The following is a 14,234-nucleotide window of genomic DNA, read 5'->3' as shown; positions in this document are numbered from 1 at the left end:
GTTGATTTTTCCATGTTTATAGAGACAGCGGTGTGGATATTTCCTTGCTTATACAGATAGGGGTGTAGATATTTCCATGTTTATAGAGATAGCGGTGAAGATATTTCCATGTTTATACAGATCACGGTGTAGATATTTCCTTGCTTGTACTAATAGCGGTGTAGTTATTTCCATGTTTATACAGATAGCGGTGTAGATATTTCCATGTATATACAGATGGCTGTGTAGATATTTCCATGTTTATACAGATGGCTGTGTAGATATGTCCATGTTTATACAGATGACTTTGTAGGTATTTGCATGTTTATACAGATGGCGGTGTAGGTTTTCCATGTTTATAGTGATAGCTGTGTAGATATTTCCATGTTTATACAGATAGCGGTGTTGATATTTCCATGTTTATAAAGATCGCGGTGTAGATATTTCCATGTTTATACAGATCGCGGTGCAGATATTTATATCTTTATACAGATGGCATTGTAGATATTTCCTTATTCACACAGATGGCGGTGTAGATGTTTCCATGTTTATACAGATGGCAGAGTAGTTAGTTCCATGTTTATGGAGATGGCAGTGTAGATACTTTCATGTTTACAGAGATGGCGGTGTAGATATTTCCATGTTTATAGAGATAGCAGTGTAGATATTTACATGTTTATACAGATGTCTGTGTAGATATTTCCATGTGTATACAGATGGCATTGTAGGTATTTCCATGTTTATACAGATGACTGTATAGGTATTTCCATGTTTTTACAGGTGGCAGTGCAGATATTTCCATGTTTATAGAGATAGCGGTGTAGATATTTCCATGTTTCTACTTATGGCGGTGTTGATATTTCCATCTATACACAGATGGCCGTGTAGATATTTCCATGTTTATACAGATGGCGGCGTAGATATTTCCATGGACATGCAGATGGCGGTGTAGATATTTCCATGTTTAAACAGATAGCGGTGTAGATATTTCCATGTTTACACAGATAGTGGTGTAGATATTTCCGTGTTTATACACATGGCAGAGTAGATACTTCCATCTTTATGGAGATGGCAGTGTAGATATTTTCATGTTTATAGAGATGGCAGTGTAGATATTTCCATATTTATAGAGATAGTGGTGTAGATATTTCCATCTTTCTACAGATGGCAGTGTAGATATTTCCATGTTTATACAGATGGCGGTGTAGATATTTCCATATTTATACAGATGTCTGTGTAGATATTTCCATCTGTATACAGATGGTATTGTAGGTATTTCCATGTTTATACAGATGGTGGTGAAGATATTTCCATGTTTATTCAGATGACTGTGTAGATATTTCCATGTTTTTACAGATGGCAGTGTGGATATTTCAATGTTCATAGAGATGGCGCTGTAGATATTTCCAAGTTTATACAGCTAACGGTGGAGATATTTCCATGTTTATACAGAGAGGAGTCGAGATATATCCATGTTTATACACATAGCGGTGTACATATTTCCATGATTATAGAGACAGCGGTGTAGGTATTTCCATGTTTATGCAGATAGCGGTGCAGATATTTCCATGTTTACACAGATGCCTATGCAGATATTTCCATATTTACACAGAGGGCTGTGTAGTTATTTCTATGTTTATACAGAAGACAGTGTAGATATTTAAATGTTCCTACACATGACTGTGTAGGTATTTCCATGTTTATACAGATGTCTTTGTAGATATTTCCATGTTAATAGAGATAGCGGTGTAGACATTTCCATGTTTATACAGATAGCGGTGTAGATATTTCCATGTTTATACAGATAGTGGTGTAGATATTTCCATGTTTATACAGACCGCGGTGTAGATATTTCCATGTTTATACAAATAGCGGTGCAGATATTTCCATGTTTGTACAGATGGCGGTGTTGATATTTCCATTTATACACAGATGACCGTGTAGATATTTCCATGTTTATACAGACGGCGGCGCTGATATTTCCATGGATATGTAGATGGCGGTGTAGATATTTCCATGTTTATACAGATTGCGGTGTAGTTATTTCCATGTTTATATAGATAGCGGTGTAGTTATTTCCACGTATATACACATGGCTGTGTAGATATTTCCATGTTTATACAGATGGCGGTGTAGATATTTCCATGTCTATAGAGATAGCAGTGGAGATAATTCCATGTTTATACAGATAGCGGTGTAGATATTTCCATGTTTATTCTGATCGTGGTGTAGATATTTCCATGTTTATAGAGATGGCGGTGTAGATATTTACATGTTCATAGAGATAGCGGTGTTGATTTTTCCATGTTTATAGAGACAGCAGTGTGGATATTTCCTTGCTTATACAGATAGGGGTGTAGATATTTCCATGTTTATAGAGATAGCGGTGAAGATATTTCCATGTTTATACAGATCACGGTGTAGATATTTCCTTGCTTGTACTAATAGCGGTGTAGTTATTTCCATGTTTATACAGATAGCGGTGTAGATATTTCCATGTATATACAGATGGCTGTGTAGATATTTCCATGTTTATACAGATGGCTGTGTAGATATTTCCATGTTTATACAGATGACTTTGTAGGTATTTGCATGTTTATACAGATGGCGGTGTAGGTTTTCCATGTTTATAGTGATAGCTGTGTAGATATTTCCATGTTTATACAGATAGCGGTGTTGATATTTCCATGTTTATAAAGATCGCGGTGTAGATATTTCCATGTTTATACAGATCGCGGTGAAGATATTTATATCTTTATACAGATGGCTTTGTAGATATTTCCTTATTCACACAGATGGCGGTGTAGATGTTTCCATGTTTATACAGATGGCAGAGTAGTTAGTTCCATGTTTATGGAGATGGCAGTGTAGATACTTTCATGTTTACAGAGATGGCGGTGTAGATATTTCCATGTTTATAGAGATAGCAGTGTAGATATTTACATGTTTATACAGATGTCTGTGTAGATATTTTCATGTGTATACAGATGGCATTGTAGATATTTCCATGTTTATACAGATGACTGTATAGGTATTTCCATGTTTTTACAGGTGGCAGTGCAGATATTTCCATGTTTATAGAGATAGCGGTGTAGATATTTCCATGTTTCTACAGATGGCGGTGTTGATATTTCCATCTGTACACAGATGGCCGTGTAGATATTTCCATGTTTATACAGATGGCGGCGTAGATATTTCCATGGACATGCAGATGGCGGTGTAGATATTTCCATGTTTAAACAGATAGCGGTGTAGATATTTCCATGTTTACACAGATAGTGGTGTAGATATTTCCGTGTTTATACACATGGCAGAGTAGATACTTCCATCTTTATGGAGATGGCAGTGTAGATATTTTCATGTTTATAGAGATGGCGGTGTAGATATTTCCATATTTATAGAGATAGCGGTGTAGATATTTCCATCTTTCTACAGATGGCAGTGTAGATATTTCCATGTTTATACAGATGGCGGTGTAGATATTTCCATATTTATACAGATGTCTGTGTAGATATTTCCATCTTTATACAGATGGTATTGTAGGTATTTCCATGTTTATACAGATGGTGGTGAAGATATTTCCATGTTTATTCAGATGACTGTGTAGATATTTCCATGTTTTTACAGATGGCAGTGTGGATATTTCAATGTTTATAGAGATGGCGCTGTAGATATTTCCAAGTTTATACAGATAACGGTGGAGATATTTCCATGTTTATACAGAGAGGAGTCGAGATATTTCCATGTTTATACACATAGCGGTGTACATATTTCCATGATTATAGAGACAGTGGAGTAGGTATTTCCATGTTTATGCAGATAGCGGTGCAGATATTTCCATGTTTACACAGATGCCTATGCAGATATTTCCATATTTACACAGAGGGCTGTGTAGATATTTCTATGTTTATACAGAAGACAGTGTAGATATTTAAATGTTCCTACACATGACTGTGTAGGTATTTCCATGTTTATACAGATGTCTTTGTAGATATTTCCATGTTAATAGAGATAGCAGTGTAGACATTTCCATGTTTATACAGATAGCGGTGTAGATATTTCCATGTTTATACAGATAGTGGTGTAGATATTTCCATGTTTATACAGACCGCGGTGTAGATATTTCCATGTTTATACAAATAGCGGTGCAGATATTTCCATGTTTGTACAGATGGCGGTGTTGATATTTCCATTTATACACAGATGACCGTGTAGATATTTCCATGTTTATACAGACGGCGGCGCAGATATTTCCATGGATATGTAGATGGCGGTGTAGATATTTCCATGTTTATACAGATTGCGGTGTAGTTATTTCCATGTTTATATAGATAGCGGTGTAGTTATTTCCATGTATATACACATGGCTGTGTAGATATTTCCATGTTTATACAGATGGCGGTGTAGATATTTCCATGTTTATACAGATAACTTTGTATTTCCATGTTTATACAGATGGCGGTGTAGATATTTCCATGTCTATAGAGATAGCAGTGGAGATAATTCCATGTTTATACAGATAGCGGTGTAGATATTTCCATGTTTATTCTGATCGTGGTGTAGATATTTCCATGTTTATAGAGATGGCGGTGTAGATATTTACATGTTCATAGAGATAGCGGTGTTGATTTTTCCATGTTTATAGAGACAGCGGTGTGGATATTTCCTTGCTTATACAGATAGGGGTGTAGATATTTCCATGTTTATAGAGATAGCGGTGAAGATATTTCCATGTTTATACAGATCACGGTGTAGATATTTCCTTGCTTGTACTAATAGCGGTGTAGTTATTTCCATGTTTATACAGATAGCGGTGTAGATATTTCCATGTATATACAGATGGCTGTGTAGATATTTCCATGTTTATACAGATGGCTGTGTAGATATTTCCATGTTTATACAGATGACTTTGTAGGTATTTGCATGTTTATACAGATGGCGGTGTAGGTTTTCCATGTTTATAGTGATAGCTGTGTAGATATTTCCATGTTTATACAGATAGCGGTGTTGATATTTCCATGTTTATAAAGATCGCGGTGTAGATATTTCCATGTTTATACAGATCGCGGTGCAGATATTTATATCTTTATACAGATGGCATTGTAGATATTTCCTTATTCACACAGATGGCGGTGTAGATGTTTCCATGTTTATACAGATGGCAGAGTAGTTAGTTCCATGTTTATGGAGATGGCAGTGTAGATACTTTCATGTTTACAGAGATGGCGGTGTAGATATTTCCATGTTTATAGAGATAGCAGTGTAGATATTTATATGTTTATACAGATGTCTGTGTAGATATTTTCATGTGTATACAGATGGCATTGTAGATATTTCCATGTTTATACAGATGACTGTATAGGTATTTCCATGTTTTTACAGGTGACAGTGCAGATATTTCCATGTTTATAGAGATAGCGGTGTAGATATTTCCATGTTTCTACAGATGGCGGTGTTGATATTTCCATCTGTACACAGATGGCCGTGTAGATATTTCCATGTTTATACAGATGGCGGCGTAGATATTTCCATGGACATGCAGATGGCGGTGTAGATATTTCCATGTTTAAACAGATAGCGGTGTAGATATTTCCATGTTTACACAGATAGTGGTGTAGATATTTCCGTGTTTATACACATGGCAGAGTAGATACTTCCATCTTTATGGAGATGGCAGTGTAGATATTTTCATGTTTATAGAGATGGCGGTGTAGATATTTCCATATTTATAGAGATAGCGGTGTAGATATTTCCATCTTTCTACAGATGGCAGTGTAGATATTTCCATGTTTATACAGATGGCGGTGTAGATATTTCCATATTTATACAGATGTCTGTGTAGATATTTCCATCTGTATACAGATGGTATTGTAGGTATTTCCATGTTTATACAGATGGTGGTGAAGATATTTCCATGTTTATTCAGATGACTGTGTAGATATTTCCATGTTTTTACAGATGGCAGTGTGGATATTTCAATGTTTATAGAGATGGCGCTGTAGATATTTCCAAGTTTATACAGCTAACGGTGGAGATATTTCCATGTTTATACAGAGAGGAGTCGAGATATTTCCATGTTTATACACATAGCGGTGTACATATTTCCATGATTATAGAGACAGTGGTGTAGGTATTTCCATGTTTATGCAGATAGCGGTGCAGATATTTCCATGTTTACACAGATGCCTATGCAGATATTTCCATATTTACACAGAGGGCTGTGTAGATATTTCTATGTTTATACAGAAGACAGTGTAGATATTTAAATGTTCCTACACATGACTGTGTAGGTATTTCCATGTTTATACAGATGTCTTTGTAGATATTTCCATGTTAATAGAGATAGCAGTGTAGACATTTCCATGTTTATACAGATAGCGGTGTAGATATTTCCATGTTTATACAGATAGTGGTGTAGATATTTCCATGTTTATACAGACCGCGGTGTAGATATTTCCATGTTTATACAAATAGCGGTGCAGATATTTCCATGTTTGTACAGATGGCGGTGTTGACATTTCCATTTATACACAGATGACCGTGTAGATATTTCCATGTTTATACAGACGGCGGCGCAGATATTTCCATGGATATGTAGATGGCGGTGTAGATATTTCCATGTTTATACAGATTGCGGTGTAGTTATTTCCATGTTTATATAGATAGCGGTGTAGTTATTTCCATGTATATACACATGGCTGTGTAGATATTTCCATGTTTATACAGATGGCGGTGTAGATATTTCCATGTTTATACAGATAACTTTGTATTTCCATGTTTATACAGATGGCGGTGTAGATATTTCCATGTCTATAGAGATAGCAGTGGAGATAATTCCATGTTTATACAGATAGCGGTGTAGATATTTCCATGTTTATTCTGATCGTGGTGTAGATATTTCCATGTTTATAGAGATGGCGGTGTAGATATTTACATGTTCATAGAGATAGCGGTGTTGATTTTTCCATGTTGATAGAGACAGCGGTGTGGATATTTCCTTGCTTATACAGATAGGGGTGTAGATATTTCCATGTTTATAGAGATAGCGGTGAAGATATTTCCATGTTTATACAGATCACGGTGTAGATATTTCCTTGCTTGTACTAATAGCGGTGTAGTTATTTCCATGTTTATACAGATAGCGGTGTAGATATTTCCATGTATATACAGATGGCTGTGTAGATATTTCCATGTTTATACAGATGGCTGTGTAGATATTTCCATGTTTATACAGATGACTTTGTAGGTATTTGCATGTTTATACAGATGGCGGTGTAGGTTTTCCATGTTTATAGTGATAGCTGTGTAGATATTTCCATGTTTATACAGATAGCGGTGTTGATATTTCCATGTTTATAAAGATCGCGGTGTAGATATTTCCATGTTTATACAGATCGCGGTGAAGATATTTATATCTTTATACAGATGGCATTGTAGATATTTCCTTATTCACACAGATGGCGGTGTAGATGTTTCCATGTTTATACAGATGGCAGAGTAGTTAGTTCCATGTTTATGGAGATGGCAGTGTAGATACTTTCATGTTTACAGAGATGGCGGTGTAGATATTTCCATGTTTATAGAGATAGCAGTGTAGATATTTACATGTTTATACAGATGTCTGTGTAGATATTTTCATGTGTATACAGATGGCATTGTAGATATTTCCATGTTTATACAGATGACTGTATAGGTATTTCCATGTTTTTACAGGTGGCAGTGCAGATATTTCCATGTTTATAGAGATAGCGGTGTAGATATTTTCATGTTTCTACAGATGGCGGTGTTGATATTTCCATCTATACACAGATGGCCGTGTAGATATTTCCATGTTTATACAGATGGCGGCGTAGATATTTCCATGGACATGCAGATGGCGGTGTAGATATTTCCATGTTTAAACAGATAGCGGTGTAGATATTTCCATGTTTACACAGATAGTGGTGTAGATATTTCCGTGTTTATACACATGGCAGAGTAGATACTTCCATCTTTATGGAGATGGCAGTGTAGATATTTTCATGTTTATAGAGATGGCGGTGTAGATATTTCCATATTTATAGAGATAGCGGTGTAGATATTTCCATCTTTCTACAGATGGCAGTGTAGATATTTCCATGTTTATACAGATGGCGGTGTAGATATTTCCATATTTATACAGATGTCTGTGTAGATATTTCCATCTTTATACAGATGGTATTGTAGGTATTTCCATGTTTATACAGATGGTGGTGAAGATATTTCCATGTTTATTCAGATGACTGTGTAGATATTTCCATGTTTTTAAAGATGGCAGTGTGGATATTTCAATGTTTATAGAGATGGCGCTGTAGATATTTCCAAGTTTATACAGATAACGGTGGAGATATTTCCATGTTTATACAGAGAGGAGTCGAGATATTTCCATGTTTATACACATAGCGGTGTACATATTTCCATGATTATAGAGACAGTGGTGTAGGTATTTCCATGTTTATGCAGATAGCGGTGCAGATATTTCCATGTTTACACAGATGCCTATGCAGATATTTCCATATTTACACAGAGGGCTGTGTAGGTATTTCTATGTTTATACAGAAGACAGTGTAGATATTTAAATGTTCCTACACATGACTGTGTAGGTATTTCCATGTTTATACAGATGTCTTTGTAGATATTTCCATGTTAATAGAGATAGCAGTGTAGACATTTCCATGTTTATACAGATAGCGGTGTAGATATTTCCATGTTTATACAGATAGTGGTGTAGATATTTCCATGTTTATACAGACCGCGGTGTAGATATTTCCATGTTTATACAAATAGCGGTGCAGATATTTCCATGTTTGTACAGATGGCGGTGTTGATATTTCCATTTATACACAGATGACCGTGTAGATATTTCCATGTTTATACAGACGGCGGCGCAGATATTTCCATGGATATGTAGATGGCGGTGTAGATATTTCCATGTTTATACAGATTGCGGTGTAGTTATTTCCATGTTTATATAGATAGCGGTGTAGTTATTTCCATGTATATACACATGGCTGTGTAGATATTTCCATGTTTATACAGATGGCGGTGTAGATATTTCCATGTTTATACAGATAACTTTGTATTTCCATGTTTATACAGATGGCGGTGTAGATATTTCCATGTCTATAGAGATAGCAGTGGAGATAATTCCATGTTTATACAGATAGCGGTGTAGATATTTCCATGTTTATTCTGATCGTGGTGTAGATATTTCCATGTTTATAGAGATGGCGGTGTAGATATTTACATGTTCATAGAGATAGCGGTGTTGATTTTTCCATGTTTATAGAGACAGCGGTGTGGATATTTCCTTGCTTATACAGATAGGGGTGTAGATATTTCCATGTTTATAGAGATAGCGGTGAAGATATTTCCATGTTTATACAGATCACGGTGTAGATATTTCCTTGCTTGTACTAATAGCGGTGTAGTTATTTCCATGTTTATACAGATAGCGGTGTAGATATTTCCATGTATATACAGATGGCTGTGTAGATATTTCCATGTTTATACAGATGGCTGTGTAGATATTTCCATGTTTATACAGATGACTTTGTAGGTATTTGCATGTTTATACAGATGGCGGTGTAGGTTTTCCATGTTTATAGTGATAGCTGTGTAGATATTTCCATGTTTATACAGATAGCGGTGTTGATATTTCCATGTTTATAAAGATCGCGGTGTAGATATTTCCATGTTTATACAGATCGCGGTGCAGATATTTATATCTTTATACAGATGGCATTGTAGATATTTCCTTATTCACACAGATGGCGGTGTAGATGTTTCCATGTTTATACAGATGGCAGAGTAGTTAGTTCCATGTTTATGGAGATGGCAGTGTAGATACTTTCATGTTTACAGAGATGGCGGTGTAGATATTTCCATGTTTATAGAGATAGCAGTGTAGATATTTATATGTTTATACAGATGTCTGTGTAGATATTTTCATGTGTATACAGATGGCATTGTAGATATTTCCATGTTTATACAGATGACTGTATAGGTATTTCCATGTTTTTACAGGTGACAGTGCAGATATTTCCATGTTTATAGAGATAGCGGTGTAGATATTTCCATGTTTCTACAGATGGCGGTGTTGATATTTCCATCTGTACACAGATGGCCGTGTAGATATTTCCATGTTTATACAGATGGCGGCGTAGATATTTCCATGGACATGCAGATGGCGGTGTAGATATTTCCATGTTTAAACAGATAGCGGTGTAGATATTTCCATGTTTACACAGATAGTGGTGTAGATATTTCCGTGTTTATACACATGGCAGAGTAGATACTTCCATCTTTATGGAGATGGCAGTGTAGATATTTTCATGTTTATAGAGATGGCGGTGTAGATATTTCCATATTTATAGAGATAGCGGTGTAGATATTTCCATCTTTCTACAGATGGCAGTGTAGATATTTCCATGTTTATACAGATGGCGGTGTAGATATTTCCATATTTATACAGATGTCTGTGTAGATATTTCCATCTGTATACAGATGGTATTGTAGGTATTTCCATGTTTATACAGATGGTGGTGAAGATATTTCCATGTTTATTCAGATGACTGTGTAGATATTTCCATGTTTTTACAGATGGCAGTGTGGATATTTCAATGTTTATAGAGATGGCGCTGTAGATATTTCCAAGTTTATACAGCTAACGGTGGAGATATTTCCATGTTTATACAGAGAGGAGTCGAGATATTTCCATGTTTATACACATAGCGGTGTACATATTTCCATGATTATAGAGACAGTGGTGTAGGTATTTCCATGTTTATGCAGATAGCGGTGCAGATATTTCCATGTTTACACAGATGCCTATGCAGATATTTCCATATTTACACAGAGGGCTGTGTAGATATTTCTATGTTTATACAGAAGACAGTGTAGATATTTAAATGTTCCTACACATGACTGTGTAGGTATTTCCATGTTTATACAGATGTCTTTGTAGATATTTCCATGTTAATAGAGATAGCAGTGTAGACATTTCCATGTTTATACAGATAGCGGTGTAGATATTTCCATGTTTATACAGATAGTGGTGTAGATATTTCCATGTTTATACAGACCGCGGTGTAGATATTTCCATGTTTATACAAATAGCGGTGCAGATATTTCCATGTTTGTACAGATGGCGGTGTTGATATTTCCATTTATACACAGATGACCGTGTAGATATTTCCATGTTTATACAGACGGCGGCGCAGATATTTCCATGGATATGTAGATGGCGGTGTAGATATTTCCATGTTTATACAGATTGCGGTGTAGTTATTTCCATGTTTATATAGATAGCGGTGTAGTTATTTCCATGTATATACACATGGCTGTGTAGATATTTCCATGTTTATACAGATGGCGGTGTAGATATTTCCATGTTTATACAGATAACTTTGTATTTCCATGTTTATACAGATGGCGGTGTAGATATTTCCATGTCTATAGAGATAGCAGTGGAGATAATTCCATGTTTATACAGATAGCGGTGTAGATATTTCCATGTTTATTCTGATCGTGGTGTAGATATTTCCATGTTTATAGAGATGGCGGTGTAGATATTTACATGTTCATAGAGATAGCGGTGTTGATTTTTCCATGTTTATAGAGACAGCGGTGTGGATATTTCCTTGCTTATACAGATAGGGGTGTAGATATTTCCATGTTTATAGAGATAGCGGTGAAGATATTTCCATGTTTATACAGATCACGGTGTAGATATTTCCTTGCTTGTACTAATAGCGGTGTAGTTATTTCCATGTTTATACAGATAGCGGTGTAGATATTTCCATGTATATACAGATGGCTGTGTAGATATTTCCATGTTTATACAGATGGCTGTGTAGATATTTCCATGTTTATACAGATGACTTTGTAGGTATTTGCATGTTTATACAGATGGCGGTGTAGGTTTTCCATGTTTATAGTGATAGCTGTGTAGATATTTCCATGTTTATACAGATAGCGGTGTTGATATTTCCATGTTTATAAAGATCGCGGTGTAGATATTTCCATGTTTATACAGATCGCGGTGCAGATATTTATATCTTTATACAGATGGCATTGTAGATATTTCCTTATTCACACAGATGGCGGTGTAGATGTTTCCATGTTTATACAGATGGCAGAGTAGTTAGTTCCATGTTTATGGAGATGGCAGTGTAGATACTTTCATGTTTACAGAGATGGCGGTGTAGATATTTCCATGTTTATAGAGATAGCAGTGTAGATATTTACATGTTTATACAGATGTCTGTGTAGATATTTCCATGTGTATACAGATGGCATTGTAGATATTTCCATGTTTATACAGATGACTGTATAGGTATTTCCATGTTTTTACAGGTGGCAGTGCAGATATTTCCATGTTTATAGAGATAGCGGTGTAGATATTTCCATGTTTCTACAGATGGCGGTGTTGATATTTCCATCTATACACAGATGGCCGTGTAGATATTTCCATGTTTATACAGATGGCGGCGTAGATATTTCCATGTTTACACAGATAGTGGTGTAGATATTTCCGTGTTTATACACATGGCAGAGTAGATACTTCCATCTTTATGGAGATGGCAGTGTAGATATTTTCATGTTTATAGAGATAGCGGTGTAGATATTTCCATATTTATAGAGATAGCGGTGTAGATATTTCCATCTTTCTACAGATGGCAGTGTAGATATTTCCATGTTTATACAGATGGCGGTGTAGATATTTCCATATTTATACAGATGTCTGTGTAGATATTTCCATCTGTATACAGATGGTATTGTAGGTATTTCCATGTTTATACAGATGGTGGTGAAGATATTTCCATGTTTATTCAGATGACTGTGTAGATATTTCCATGTTTTTACAGATGGCAGTGTGGATATTTCAATGTTTATAGAGATGGCGCTGTAGATATTTCCAAGTTTATACAGATAACGGTGGAGATATTTCCATGTTTATACAGAGAGGAGTCGAGATATTTCCATGTTTATACACATAGCGGTGTACATATTTCCATGATTATAGAGACAGCGGTGTAGGTATTTCCATGTTTATGCAGATAGCGGTGCAGATATTTCCATGTTTACACAGATGCCTATGCAGATATTTCCATATTTACACAGAGGGCTGTGTAGATATTTCTATGTTTATACAGAAGACAGTGTAGATATTTAAATGTTCCTACACATGACTGTGTAGGTATTTCCATGTTTATACAGATGTCTTTGTAGATATTTCCATGTTAATAGAGATAGCGGTGTAGACATTTCCATGTTTATACAGATAGCGGTGTAGATATTTCCATGTTTATACAGATAGTGGTGTAGATATTTCCATGTTTATACAGACCTCGGCGTAGATATTTCCATGTTTATACAAATAGCGGTGCAGATATTTCCATGTTTGTACAGATGGGGGTGTTGATATTTCCATTTATACACAGATGACCGTGTAGATATTTCCATGTTTATACAGACGGCGGCGCAGATATTTCCATGGATATGTAGATGGCGGTGTAGATATTTCCATGTTTATACAGATAACTTTGTATTTCCATGTTTATACAGATGGCGGTGTAGATATTTCCATGTCTATAGAGATAGCAGTGGAGATAATTCCATGTTTATACAGATAGCGGTGTAGATATTTCCATGTTTATTCTGATCGTGGTGTAGATATTTCCATGTTTATAGAGATGGCGGTGTTGATATTTACATGTTCATAGAGATAGCGGTGTTGATTTTTCCATGTTTATAGAGACAGCGGTGTGGATATTTCGTTGCTTATACAGATAGGGGTGTAGATATTTCCATGTTTATAGAGATAGCGGTGAAGATATTTCCATGTTTATACAGATCACGGTGTAGATATTTCCTTGCTTGTACTAATAGCGGTGTAGTTATTTCCATGTTTATACAGATAGCGGTGTAGATATTTCCATGTATATACAGATGGCTGTGTAGATATTTCCATGTTTATACAGATGGCTGTGTAGATATTTCCATGTTTATACAGATGACTTTGTAGGTATTTGCATGTTTATACAGATGGCGGTGTAGGTTTTCCATGTTTATAGTGATAGCTGTGTAGATATTTCCATGTTTATACAGATAGCGGTGTAGATATTTCCATGTTTATACAGATCGCGGTGCAGATATTTATATCTTTATACAGATGGCATTGTAGATATTTCCTTATTCACACAGATGGCGGTGTAGATGTTTCCATGTTTATA

This window comes from Pan paniscus, chromosome 19 (genome assembly GCF_029289425.2).
Source record: "Pan paniscus chromosome 19, NHGRI_mPanPan1-v2.0_pri, whole genome shotgun sequence".
In the NCBI taxonomy this organism is placed as follows: Eukaryota; Metazoa; Chordata; class Mammalia; order Primates; family Hominidae; genus Pan; species Pan paniscus.
Note: the sequence above shows the minus strand (reverse complement) of the source record.